Below are 13,911 nucleotides of genomic sequence, written 5' to 3' on the forward strand. Positions count from 1 at the left end.
AAAAATTCTCCTTCACTGTGACAATCGTGAATGACCGATCGCATTCTTTCAGCTGGTTCATTCTCTAAGTAGCCACACATAAATTCTAATCTGTGCACTAACGGCCAGTTGGGAGGAAAACAATGAGAGAATTGATGGAGCCATGCTTGTGGATGAATGTCGTTGCCAGAATTCTTAAATGTTTTGAATTTACATGTATTAATGAACAGCTTATAGTCAAAATCATCATGTCGCCGAGTCACATGTCGGTCATTGTTACGTCGTTTCGGCGGTTCCATCTCAAAATTCAGTGTGCCTTGCCAATTTCTTTCATAATTTCCGAAGTGTCCTGTGTTATTATTTTGTGGTTGTTCCGTATTTCTAAGTCCCTCTTCCCATGTTGGAGCGCGAGTGTGCTCTGAAATATGTAATTCTTGTATTAATTGTGCCAACTGATCTTGTACTTCCCGGATTTCTCTTTTGTACTGTGTATTGATTTGATTTTGATTTTGTTTGAATTTTCTAATTTGTTCATACTCTTCAGTGTCCGTGAAGGCTACAGGTCTTGTGTCATTCACATCATCATCTACCTTCGTAGATAAGTTGGTGAACTGACCTGAAAGTTCGGCTACTTTATCCGATAGTGAAATTATTTCCTCTGTGTGTTTTTCTGAACCAAGTTTCAGAGTGTCCATTTGTGTTGAAATCGTATCTACTGTGTCCTTTAAGTTTTCCTGAGCTTTTGCAAGTTGCATAACCGAATCGGTAGATGCAACTGAGTCAATTTTAGCTTCCAAGGTGTCGTGATTTTCATGAACAATAGTTTGCAGTTCTTTTATGGCTGCTTCGTGATTCTGTAATGCATTTTCATGACGCGAAAAAATAGGTGGGAAATGTTCACAAATTTGTGTTTTTACGTCATTACAGACTTTTTGACATTTCGATTCGATTTTAAGTAACTCAGCAGTTAAATCTTCATGTGTTTGTTAAAGTGTGGTGTCTAACTTTTGAAGATTTTGTTCCATTGCGTCTAACTGTTGCTGTGTTTGTCTCTGATGTTGTTCCATTGTGTCTAACTTTTGAAGATTTTGTTCCATTGTGTCTAACTTTTGAAGCTTTTGCTGTGTTTGTCTCTGATGTTGATCCATTGTGTCTAACTTTTGAAGATTTTGTTCCATTGTGTCTAACTTTTGAAGCTTTTGCTGTGTTTGTCTCTGATTTCGTTCCATTTGTTGCATTAGCGGTAATAACAATCCATTAGTGTCTGGAATCTGTTCCTCTACGCTTTTCAGCAGTGCATTTGCACCGGCAACATTCACATTTTGACAAGCAGAAAATGTGTCTTGACTTATTTGAGAAAACGGTGAGGACGCACAACCTGAATCTACAGTATTTGCAAAATTGTGTCCTGTCATTTCAGATTCCTGAGGCGAGCTGTTGCCGAGCGATCGATCGATAATGCTTCCCTGTTCACTAATTGTTTCACTGCCTACGCCATTGTTTGCCACCCGCTCCATTTCCCTGTGCACTATTACCAAATTACTACTTTGAACATTAGTTCATTCATTACACGGTGGCGCTAACACACTGCTTACGTCTTCACTGTCATTTCTCAGTTTATTACGTGTTTCACACGCCATAATTGTCACAATAATTCACATGACAACACAGAAAAACCCAATTTGAAGAGCAAAAATAGGGGAACACATTAACATAGCACTGAAAATAATATCTAGTTAATCGCAAGCGCAGCTGCGAAATACTTGCTGCAAATCTACATGCATGCCACAACTGTTTTACTGTACAACAATGAAAAACTGCAACTACAAAGGAGATTCTCTCTACAATTATGCACTAGCAATAAACAAAATCTACACTAATAACACAAACTACAAGAAAAAGTCACAAGATTCCAGTGAGGTATCCTGGCAGGGTCGCCATATGAAACGTCCCCTTAGAAAAATTAATTAAGACTGTGCTTAAACTGACACACAATATTTTTAGCGCAACGCAATTTGACTTTCAAAAATCCCTACAAAAGAATGGCCCTGACTAACATTAACCTATACATTTCACAAATCACTTACCTCACCAAAAATCTTCGTTACTCGAACTACTGCAATACAGTGAGCGCCACTACTGCCAGCTAAATAAAAGATTCAAACTACGGAAGGCACTAACTACTGATAGGCATAGTTAGCAAATGAAAGATTTTAATAGAGAACAAACAATGTATTTACCTTAATAGTGTTGAAAAATCATAATATACATAGCAGTTCATGACATCCAGTCTTACAAATTTCAAAACTCCACCATTTCTCTCCCCACATCCACCACTGCTGGCGGCTCACCTCCAACTGCCTAACGCTACGCGCTGTTAACATCCAGCTGCCCAACACTACAATGGCAGACAACAATGCAAACTAGCCACAGACTGCACACAGCACAGCCAGTGATTTTCATACAGAGCGCTACGTGGCGTTACCAATAAAGAAACCTAAACAGCCTACTTACAATACATGGAACTAGTATTAATCTAATCTACCGGACCTCTACACAGTTCCGTCGCGTGGATTAGTGCCGGGGACCAGGCGCTGCTTCCCACTTCTAATAATGGAAATCATACATTATAAGTGATTATTCTCGGCCTGCGACGAGGTCCACGCAGCTGCGATCGCTGTATTACATGACACTGTTTTCCATATTGCAGTTGTATGCGTACTTCTGCATTCATTCGGCTACTCCATTTGATCGCAGCGGGCGGGAGATAAACTGTTGACCACGGGCTCGACTGAGCGCATGCGCGAACGTCGGCCCAACTCCAGGACGCGGCGCGGCTCGGTTCGCTGAGGCAGTGCACGCCGGACCGTGCGACTCCGTGCATCACTGCCCAGGGTTGCCTCCGCTACACGCAGGCGCAGGTAGGGTACGCAACCCGCGTCACTACTCCACCTGCTCTCTGTCGTACCTTGCGAATGCACTGCTATTGCGTAGGGAATAAGCTGCGGGAAACTCAAACTTACAACAGAAACTCTCATTATTTCACCACGTCAAAGGAAAAAAATAATCTACGATTCGGCGTTTCGGCAGCTGACGCCGGCAAACTTCATTTAGGTGATGACGGTACAGTTATCCTGATGGACACCTGCAATATTAGCCGCGGGGACTGCAGCTATCACTCGCTCAGTTATTACTATTTACATTTTCGTATGTTTTCAAGTTATTCTCTTCTTAAAAGTTTAATGCTGAACATGTATTCCTGACACTTCTTTCACTGACCTTTCGGCCATCGTTAGATCGAGGAGTAGTCAGCGTAATTTTTGGCTACGGCTCGAAACAGTAGTTCATACTCTAGAAGTTGACGACACGAACTACAGCACCATGCATCAAATAGTCCATTTCCACTGGTGTGAAAGAGACTCCATATATTTTCCTGCTAAGGATGTACATAAAGAGTCGAATGAATAACATTTTTTACCAAACGCGTATAGATTTTCACGTAAGCAATTCCTCTTTTTCTAACTGCTATTTTAGTGTTCTCCGTATTTCAATAGTTTCATTAGAGCCCACATGCGCCTGTACGTATATTATTTAGTATCCCTCTAATCACAAAAGACTTCATTGCAACAACACACTGAGTGATGAGTTTTACAGAGACCGAAAGAGATGCTTCAGCGAAAGGCCGGCCATCTCGAATCAAATTCCCAGTGGTTTCCTTAAATCGCTTAAGGCATGTGCCAGGATGCATCCTTCGACATGGACACTGCCAGTTTACTTCCCCAGCTTCCCCAAACGGCCCATTAATATACATAGTTCCACAAATTCCACCTTAAGTGCGTAAATAATAAATCTTAGTGTTTTTTTCTTTTTCAACCACTGTTTACGAAATAAAAACTCTATTGGAGCATGCAGTGTAGTAAATCAGTAACTACAGACTATCAAGGATGTAGCCTAGTGTGTGATAACAGAAAATTAATATAGTAAAACTTACTCAAAATGTAATAATCTGATACCACCTAATATTGTTATTGTCGTAAAACTGTATCATCCAAAGTTATTAACCATTAAAGTTTTATATTAGAGTACTACAAAATTTAAAATATGGCATGTTGCTTACCCCACTGCAATATCCAGTCTTTCAACCACTAGGTAGAGACTAAAGGTAGTAGGGCTATATACAATCTTTTTGTATGTATGACTGAAAGTCGTGAGACGTAACACCATTTTTATGATTTTTTATTATGACTAAAATTCCTGACAGGTTGCAAAAAGTAGTCATTCGATGTTAACGGAACTCTTATTTTCATAACTTGTTTCGGGCATAGTCCATAAGATCATCTGTACTATGCAGTACAAATGTAGTGCTGTGACAAAGAAATCTTTAGGCTTATAAGAAACCAAGTTAGACCCAAAGCGCGGTTTGAAAATGAAGGAGTTGCATTAACAACTAGTGACTGTTTTATTCGACCTACCAGCATTTTTACAATCACAATAAAAAAAATAACTTGTAGCAGTTGTTTCATTTACACATACCTCCCTTGCACCATCCATAACCTTTCTGAAATCCTTAACCTTTCTAAAACTAGTGTCGCCCATCGTGCCCTGTATAATGTATGTCTTATTTTTACTTGTAGTTCTTACAGCGCTTATAGCAAAACTAATGAACCTTATTTTTCCTTTGATTTATGTATTTTTCAGGAAATCAGTTATGTGCAGTTCATTTTCTACACTCATATGTGCTATTTAACAACCATTGACACTGCTTTATTTAGGATTTCTGTACATTACTCAAGACTTTCTTATCGAATTTTTCTACAGCTTCTATTGCACAGTTAGATTGAGTTTTTGAAGTTTCATTAGGTTTTAATAAATGCCTAGATGCAAAAATTCTTCCATTATATTCGTACATTTGCCGGCGCAAGTGGCCGACCGGTTCTAGGCACTATAGTCTGGAACCGCGCGACGACTACGGTCGCAGGTTCGAATCCTGCCTCTGGCATGGATGTGTGAGATGTCCTTAGGTTAACTGGTTTAAGTAGTTCTTAGTTCTAGGGGACTGATGACCTCGGATGTTACGTCCCATAGTGCTCAGAGCCATTTGAACCATTTTATTCGTACATTTACTCATTCTGCGTATAATCTTCACGATTTTGTTTCTGTCTGCAGAAGTGTTTGATTTTTTTTTACAGTATTTAACGAAAAATGTTCCTGTTCCCTGTTTTCATGTCACTAAATCGAGTGTGGAAACCTTGTACCTTCAGTGCAGTATAAAGTCAGGGAAGAACGTAAATTTGTGTGTTACCTCTTTCTGAAAGTCATAGTGACATCATTGTATTTCTCTTAGTTCCGTTATTTGTCGTCCGAAACCTAAGACTTTCATTAATTTGAAAATAAAACCTGTGCCGCATGTTGTTAAATATTTACTAAGTAAGATTTTGTGAAGCTTTTGTCTCTTTTGATTACCTTTTTCTACCTATGTATATGCCCGTCTTCGTAGCTGACTGGTCAGCATGTCTGACTGCCATTCGGAAGACCTGGTTAGATTGCCGGTAATGACAGGAATTCCTCCTCGGTGGGATGACTGGAACTGGGTGCGCTCAGCGTCGTGGTGCGAATTGTTGAGCTGCCTGACCGAGTAGTGGCGGCTCCAGGTCACGGAATCTGACAACGACCGCAACAGCGGTGTGCTGACGCCACGACCGTTCACACCTCACACGTGACGCTTTTGGCTGAGGACAACACTGGAGTCGCTCAGTACCGACAGTCACTCACCCCTTGGACGGATATTAGCACAAGTTCTCTTTGTTTATATCATACTTACTATTCTATGACTTCATTACAAATCCTGAGGATAATGGATGGATTGCAGCAATTACTCTCGGAGACTGACCACAGTGTTGAAAGTTCGTAGCCAGTACGATATTTCATGCCCAGTGTCATCATTGTTTGTAGACTATCGTTCCATCAGCTGTATATTTTTGCCGTTGATAATATCGATTTTCGGGACCTATGGCATAATAGTTTATACAGATTACAGTTCAATCAGATTATACACTTTTTCCAAGAAAATTAAAGTTGTAAGTACCAAAGTTACGTGATAGGGCTCAACTGATTGCATGTTATACGCGCTAACTTTCATGCTAGAAACTTATAAAATATTCTTTTGTAACCGTTCAAAAATTTGTTGTTGAAATTAAATGATGGTAATGTGTGCGTTTCTGGCAACGGCCTTGCCGCAGTGGCTACACCGGTTCCCGTGCGATCACCGAAGTTAAGCGCTGTCGGGCGTGGTCGGCACTTGGATGGGTGACCATCCAGGCCGCCATGCGCTGTTGCCAATTTTCGGGGTGCACTCAGCCTCGTGATGCCAATTGAGGAGCTGCTCGACCGAATAGTAGCGGCTTCGGTCAAGAATACCAAAATAACGGCCGGGAGAGCAGTGTGCTGACCCCACACCCCTCCTATCTGCATCCTCCACTGAGGATGACACGGCGGTCGGATGGTCCCGGTAGGCCACTCGTGGCCTGAAGACGGAGTGATTTTAATGTGTGCGTTTCAATGAGTGATCTGTACAGTCTTGAGATATCTACATACAACAATGCCATAAGTGATATGTGTGTACCATGGGAACAGTATATACAGTACTCGGGAATATCGGATATTATCATTAGCCCTTAGGTACGAGCGTACATAGCTCTGAAATGCTGATGATATATCACATTAGCGCTTAAAGCAACAAATAAGATTTGCATAAAGAATATTCAGACATGGGATGTTGAGGACTGTCAGGTCTGGACTTGTCAGTGAAGTTATTGGTAAGCACAATTCCTGACTGACTAGTGACCTGCTACGACTACGCACAGTTAGCACGAGGTATCTACGGTTGGGTCGCTGGCCGATGTAGTGCTAAAAATTATATATACACTCATGTTCAGAAAAAAAACTCGTTAAACGACTAGAAATAGTACATTCATATTCACAGGACATTTACATTGGTATGTTCTGCAGAAACGATAAGCATTTCAGTCATCACGGTTCACCACGTATCCTGCTTCTTTGTCGGCACAGAGTACGCCAAGGGCCCTGATGATTTTTTCCATCTGTGATGCATCGACGCGTATCAGGAGCGAATGGTGTCATGTCGTATAGCCATCCATACTGCATTCACCCGTTTCCAAAGGTGGTGGCTGAGTCACAGTACTGCGCCCGTCGTTTCACCTCATTCCACACACTTTGGATTGGCGACAAGTCTGGTGATCTGGCGGGCCATGGAAAGACTGATCTACTGTGACACGAATAAGGCATGTGTTCGTGCAGCAATTTTGTGGTCGTGCATTGTCTTGCTGAAAAATGACGTCTGTGTGTTGTGTAGAAAGGGTAAGGCTACGGGTTGAAGGGTGTCATTCACGTAGGTCACAGTGCACTGGACACATACCATCTGTGATTTTTGGTTGTAGCCGATAGGACCCCACACCATAAAACGGCTACGGGTTGTCACCCCTGGTAGTGTAAAATTTGCTCCACTGTTGCGTCATAGCCAGGGAAGAAGCAGAGCTGTCATGCAGTGCCATTAAGAGGAGATGTCGATCTGCTCGGGGAGGTGGTCTGGTAGGTGCTGCCTGACCCATCTCTTCCTGTTCTACGCCCTTCCGTGAACCATTCTTCACACACCCATTGTAATATTAAAGCACTTGGTCCTGCATGAGCAGCAACTTTCCGACTGGACGCATCACATTCTCTCATGCCAATAATGTGCGCTCTTTCAAACTCACTGATCTGGTGGCACGGTTCGTGCATTCGTCTGCGGGGCATCATGCACGTCTCCTTAAGTCACATTGATCTGTTGGCTTCGGTTTACAGGGACGAAGGGAGGCGCAGGAACATTTTACCAGTGGTGGTATTGCGCCGCGATATCGATACTGACCTCAAACCCGCGGGTCGACATGAATCAGATGCTAATCCCTTATGATGAACATACTAATTAATGTACATGTCCTGTGAATACGAACGTTCTGTCTCTAGTCATTCAAGGTATTTTCTTTTTTTCTGAACTTTCCCTCGTGAATCAGCCTATTTATTAGCGAATCAGCCTATTTATTAGTGAAAACCGCATAGGTCGGGCATTTTATATGAGGCATTTAGTATTTAAGTGGTCGACGTCCAGAGAAACTGTTTCTGAGATATCGGAGGATAAATATATATCGGAATAAAAAAACCAGCGTAAACATTACAATCAGAATCATTCCATGTAGGCTTTCACGGCCGGCGTCTTCATCAATAAACACTTCCGGGCTAAGTTGCCGTGGTCGATCTGTAGAACTTCTTCTCCCTGACGTTTCGTTCTCAACTACGGAGAACATCTTCGGAGGTGAGTCAACGACTGGCTCACCTCCGAAGATGTTCTCCGTAGTTGAGAACGAAACGTCAGGGAGAAGAAGTTCTACAGATCGACCACGGCAACTTAGCCCGGAAGTGTTTATTGATGATTACAATCAGAAATTTACCGTAATTTGATACAGACCATAGTCCTTCACTTGTTCCGTTTAAAAAGGATTACATAGAAGAAATATTGGGTCAAAAAAATTGATCAAATGGCTCTAAGCACTATGGGACTTCACATCTGAGGTCATGAGTCCCCTAGACTTAGAACTATTTAAACCTAACTAACCTAAGGACATCAAACACATCCATGCCCGAGGCAGGATTCGAACCTGCGACCGTAGCAGCAGCGCGGTTCCAGACTGAAGTGCCTAGAACCGCTCGGCCAAACCGGCCGGCAGAAATATTGGGGACTGCAACGATGTTTTAAACGGAAAGTATGGACTTGCTTCAGTATTATTCTGAAAGTAATTGCAAACAATGTAGTACACAATATAAAATTTCCGTGTTTGACATTTCTGTATCCGTTCTTGTATTGACTACATTTACCTACGTAACCACATACAGATCAATTCATTATTGTTCTCAGACTCGATGTAATTTTCAGCAAACCGTATTTAACGTATGTTTGCAATATAAGGCATGTGTTTGAAGAAACGACGCTGAACGGGAGGAATAAAAGGCAGCAAATCCATGTCCTTCTTCTTGTCCTTTGCGTCCGTAACTGTACGTCGTTACTCGTAGTTGCTGTCTCGATAGCTGACGTGCTGGCCTTCCTACACCTTTCCTAGCGAAATTAATTTCATGCAGCGGTATGTAAGGATCGAGGCTGTTTTTATATTTTAGTGAATATGCAGATCCCCTTTGCGTTTCTCATCTACAAATTGTCTAGCGAATTCACTTTATAACCATAAACTGTTTTCCTCCGTTTTATAATGGATGCTTCCAATTTCTTTCTGGGTATAAAGTCAGTGTGTATCATGGGAACTATTTTAAACGGATTTTTCTTCTTGGACTCTTTCACTTTGGCTATCCAGTCATCTGGCGAATCAGTAAGGGTTGCTTTTCCACACTTTGCTTCTGTCGAGCCGCAGTCGGCGTTATTTGGTACGCATGAGTGCCCTGATACAAGAAATTTGTAGACTATGGTTTCTGTTTCCGTACAAAGTATTTGTATAGTTCCTTCAAAGCAAGTGTCATTTTTATGTTCCGCATTCGTCCTGTCCAGCTGTCGGTATATAAAATCGCATGCTTCCAACGTATTTGCATGTCCCTTGAAATGCTTCACTCGGCACGTTGAAAGGCCTTGCTATCCACTTACCCCTTCCGTCTCATCCCACATCCACATACTACCATTCTTTTCATTAAATGTATCTATTCAAAAGTTGTATACCTACACCCTTCCCAATGTAGTATGCTACTAAAACAATTTCTTAGACTGCTTTTTCGTTATTCTTGCAGAGCATATTGTTTGACATGTGAAGATTCTCATGGTAAAAACGTTTCCTTTAGCAAACTACCCTTTTCTGGTTACATATATACTTTTCCAATACTTCAGAGAATTATCCTTTGTTGGTCTTTCGGATCTCCACATTTCGTGTACGATTTCTCCCTCTCTGCGTTAATGGTGACTCACTGCTCTCTACGATTCCCTCTTGCAGCTCAATGACAAACAATATACACTGAAGCACCAAAAGAACTGGTATAGGCATGCGTATTCAGACACAGAGATATGTAAACAAGCAAAATACGGCACTGCGGTCGCCAACGCGTATATAAAACAACAAAGGTTTGGCGCAGTCGTTAGATCGGTTACTGCTGCTACAGCGGCAGGTTATCAGGACTTAAGTGAGTTTCAACGTTGTGTTATCATCGGCGCACGAGCGATGGGGCGCAGTATCTCCGAGGTACCGATGAAGTGGGGATTTTCCCGTACAAGTATACCGCGAATATCGGATATCCGGTAAAATATCACTTCTCCGATACCGCATCTGTCGGAAAAAGAACGTCCATGAACGGGACCTACTACGACTGAAGAGAATCGTTCAGCGCGACAGAAGTGCAACCCTTCCGCAGATTGCTGCAGATTTCTATGCTAGACCATCAAAGTGTCAGCGTGCGAAACATTCAACGAAACATCATCGGTATTGGCTTTCGGAGCGGAAGCCACCAGTGTACTCTTGATGACTGCACAACACAAGGCTTTACACATCGCTTGGACCCGTCAATACCGTCTGTGGACTATTGATGCCTGGAAACGTGTTGCCTGGTCGGAGAGTCTCGTTTCAAATTGTATCGAGCGGCTGGTGGAGACTCTGCAATGATGTGAGGGTGTGCAATTGGAGTCAAATGGACCCACTGATACGTCTAGGTACGACTCCGAGAGGTGGCACGTAGGCAAGCATCCTGTCTGATCACCTGCGTCCATTCAAGTCCACTGTGCATTCCGTCGGACTTGTGCAATTCCAGCAGGACTCTGCGACACCGCACAGGTCAACAATTGCTACACAGTGGCTCCAGGAACACTCTTCTGCGTTTAAACACTTTCGATGGCCACCAAACTCACCAGACATGAACATTATTGAGCATGTCTCGGATGCCTTTCAATATGCTGTTCAGAAGGGATCTCCACGCCGTCGTACTCTTACAGATCTATGCACAGTTCTGCAGCATTCAAGTGTCACTTTCCTCCAGCACTACTTCAGACATTAGTCGGGTTCATGACACGTCTTGTTGCGGCACTTTTGCGTGCTCGCGTGGGTCCTACACAATATTAGGCATTGGTACCAGTTACTTTGGCTCTTCAATGTAATAAAAATAGCTACTACAAAGACCAATGGCAAAATTCGTGGCAAATACACTGCTGGAAATGGAAAAAAGAACACATTGACACCGGTGTGTCAGACCCACCATACTTGCTCCGGACACTGCGAGAGGGCTGTACAAGCAATGATCACACGCACGGCACAGCGGACACACCAGGAACCGCGGTGTTGGCCGTCGAATGGCGCTAGCTGCGCAGCATTTGTGCACCGCCGCCGTCAGTGTCAGCCAGTTTGCCGTGGCATACGGAGCTCCATCGCAGTCTTTAACACTGGTAGCATGCCGCGACAGCGTGGACGTGAACCGTATGTGCAGTTGACGGACTTTGAGCGAGGGCGTATAGTGGGCATGCGGGAGGCCGGGTGTACGTACCGCCGAATTGCTCAACACGTGGGGCGTGAGGTCTCCACAGTACATCGATGTTGTCGCCAGTGGTCGGCGGAAGGTGCACGTGCCCGTCGACCTGGGATCGGACCGCAGCGACGCACGGATGCACGCCAAGACCGTAGGATCCTACGCAGTGCCGTAGGGGACCGCACCGCCACTTCCCAGCAAATTAGGGACACTTTTGCTCCTGGGGTATCGGCGAGGACCATTCGCAACCGTCTCCATGAAGCTGGGCTACGGTCCCGCACACCGTTAGGCCGTCTTCCGCTCACGCCCCAACATCGTGCAGCCCGCCTCCAGTGGTGTCGCGACAGGCGTGAATGGAGGGACGAATGGAGACGTGTCGTCTTCAGCGATGAGAGTCGCTTCTGCCTTGGTGCCAATGATGTCGTATGCGTGTTTGGCGCCGTGCAGGTGAGCGCCACAATCAGGACTGCATACGACCGAGGCACACAGGGCCAACACCCGGCATCATGGTGTGGGGAGCGATCTCCTACACTGGCCGTACACCACTGGTGATCGTCGAGGGGACACTGAATAGTGCACGGTACATCCACACCGTCATCGAACCCATCATTCTACCATTCCTAGACCGGCAAGGGCACTTGCTGTTCCAACAGGACAATGCACGTCCGCATGTATCCCGTGCCACCCAACGTGCTCTAGATGGTGTAGGTCAACTACCCTGGCCAGCAAGATCTCCGGATCTGTCCCCCATTGAGCATGTTTGGGACTGGATGAAGCGTCGTCTCACGCGGTCTGCACGTCCAGCACGAACGCTGGTCCAACTGAGGCGCCAGGTGGAAATGGCATGGCAAGCCGTTCCACAGGACTACATCCAGCATCTCTACGATCGTCTCCATGGGAGAATAGCAGCCTGCATTGCTGCGAAAGGTGGATATACACTGTACTAGTGCCGACATTGTGCATGCTCTGTTGCCTGTGTCTATGTGCCTGTGGTTCTGTCAGTGTGATCATGTGATGTATCTGACCCCAGGAATGTGTCAATAAAGTTTCCCCTTCCTGGGACAATGAATTCACGGTGTTCTTATTTCAATTTCCAGGAGTGTAGGTTCTTTGTATTGTATTAGAGTTTATAAAAGAGGTTATGTTGACGAATCATATATACAAACGGTAAAAGTGATATAAACGTGCCGGAGTGGCCCTTGCGGTTCTAGGCACTACAGTCTGGAACCGAACGACCGCTACGGTCGCAGGTTCGAATCCTGCCTCTGGCATGGATGTGTGTGATGTCCTTAGGTTAGTTAGGTTTACTTAGTTCTACGTTCTATGCGAATGATGCCCTCAGATGTTAAGTCACATAGTGCTCAGAGCCATTAGAACCATTTTTTATATAAACGTGACCTTTGTTTTGCTGTACGTTCTGAATGGCATTCATTTCCTTCTGGACAGTCGTCTCTGACCGTAATCGTGTTTATTTGGTCTAATGGAACTACAAAACTTTGGAACACAGCGTGCAGTGTGGAATTGATTAATTTGTCGTCTTAAATAATAAAGAGCGGTTTCAATTGCCAAGTAAAGTTCAGCCATTTGGCACCACACAGCTCAACTAGAGACATCATTCACTCGTCTGTGGAAAACACACCGCAATGCAGAGTATACCACACTTCTGTTCTCATAAAACAATTTTTTTCTGGTTGCTTCACTCGTACACTGATCGCCTCATTATATAAAAGTAATTGTGCGGAGTGATTCAGTGACTCATCATCGTCTAGCCCTAACCGCTAAGGATACAAACTTTAAATTTGGAGACGGTGTTGAACTCACAGTATGGACGCCATTTTAGAAATTCCCCCCTTAAGGCGGTGAAGATGTCACTATTAAGAAAAAGGAAAATTTGTATTTGGTTTCTCGGGTCAGTGTTTTTTGGAAATTCGGCCTGTATGGAGTTAAAATTTTTATGGAAATATTTCACTACAAATGAATTCTTGTAGCTAAATCTATGATAGTTGATATTTGACTCTCCGTTGGAAATAAAGAAATATGTGTAATGGGATGAACTTTTCCGTGGAGATATCACCAAAAGAATTCAAGGGGCAGGATTAACAAAAACCTCCGACTCCAGCTACCAGAACTGCTTTTTGGTCAGAAGTGTGTTCGGAAAAGACCATACTTCTATGGCCTTACTTAGCGTGAAGGTTTAGAAGATAGTGTAATTTGTGAACTTAATCAATGAAACCTATTTAACAATTTTAACAATCATCACGACAAATCGGCTTTGTCAGAATTGCATAGAGAAACAAACGCGAGCGAAGCATAGGGCACTGAGCTGATATATCGACTAAATGACCTGTTTTGTGTCTCACGAACTAATATTTCAAG

At 43.6% G+C, this 13,911-nt stretch overlaps 1 pseudogene; it reads left to right on the top strand.

Annotated features, from left to right (window-relative positions):
• Positions 1-6,199: 6,199 nt before the first annotated feature.
• LOC126238553 (5S ribosomal RNA) lies at positions 6,200-6,317 on the top strand (annotated as a pseudogene).
• The last annotated feature ends 7,594 nt before the right edge of the window (positions 6,318-13,911 follow it).

The sequence above is a fragment of the Schistocerca nitens genome, chromosome 2 (assembly GCF_023898315.1).
Source record: "Schistocerca nitens isolate TAMUIC-IGC-003100 chromosome 2, iqSchNite1.1, whole genome shotgun sequence".
Classification (NCBI taxonomy): domain Eukaryota; kingdom Metazoa; phylum Arthropoda; class Insecta; order Orthoptera; family Acrididae; genus Schistocerca; species Schistocerca nitens.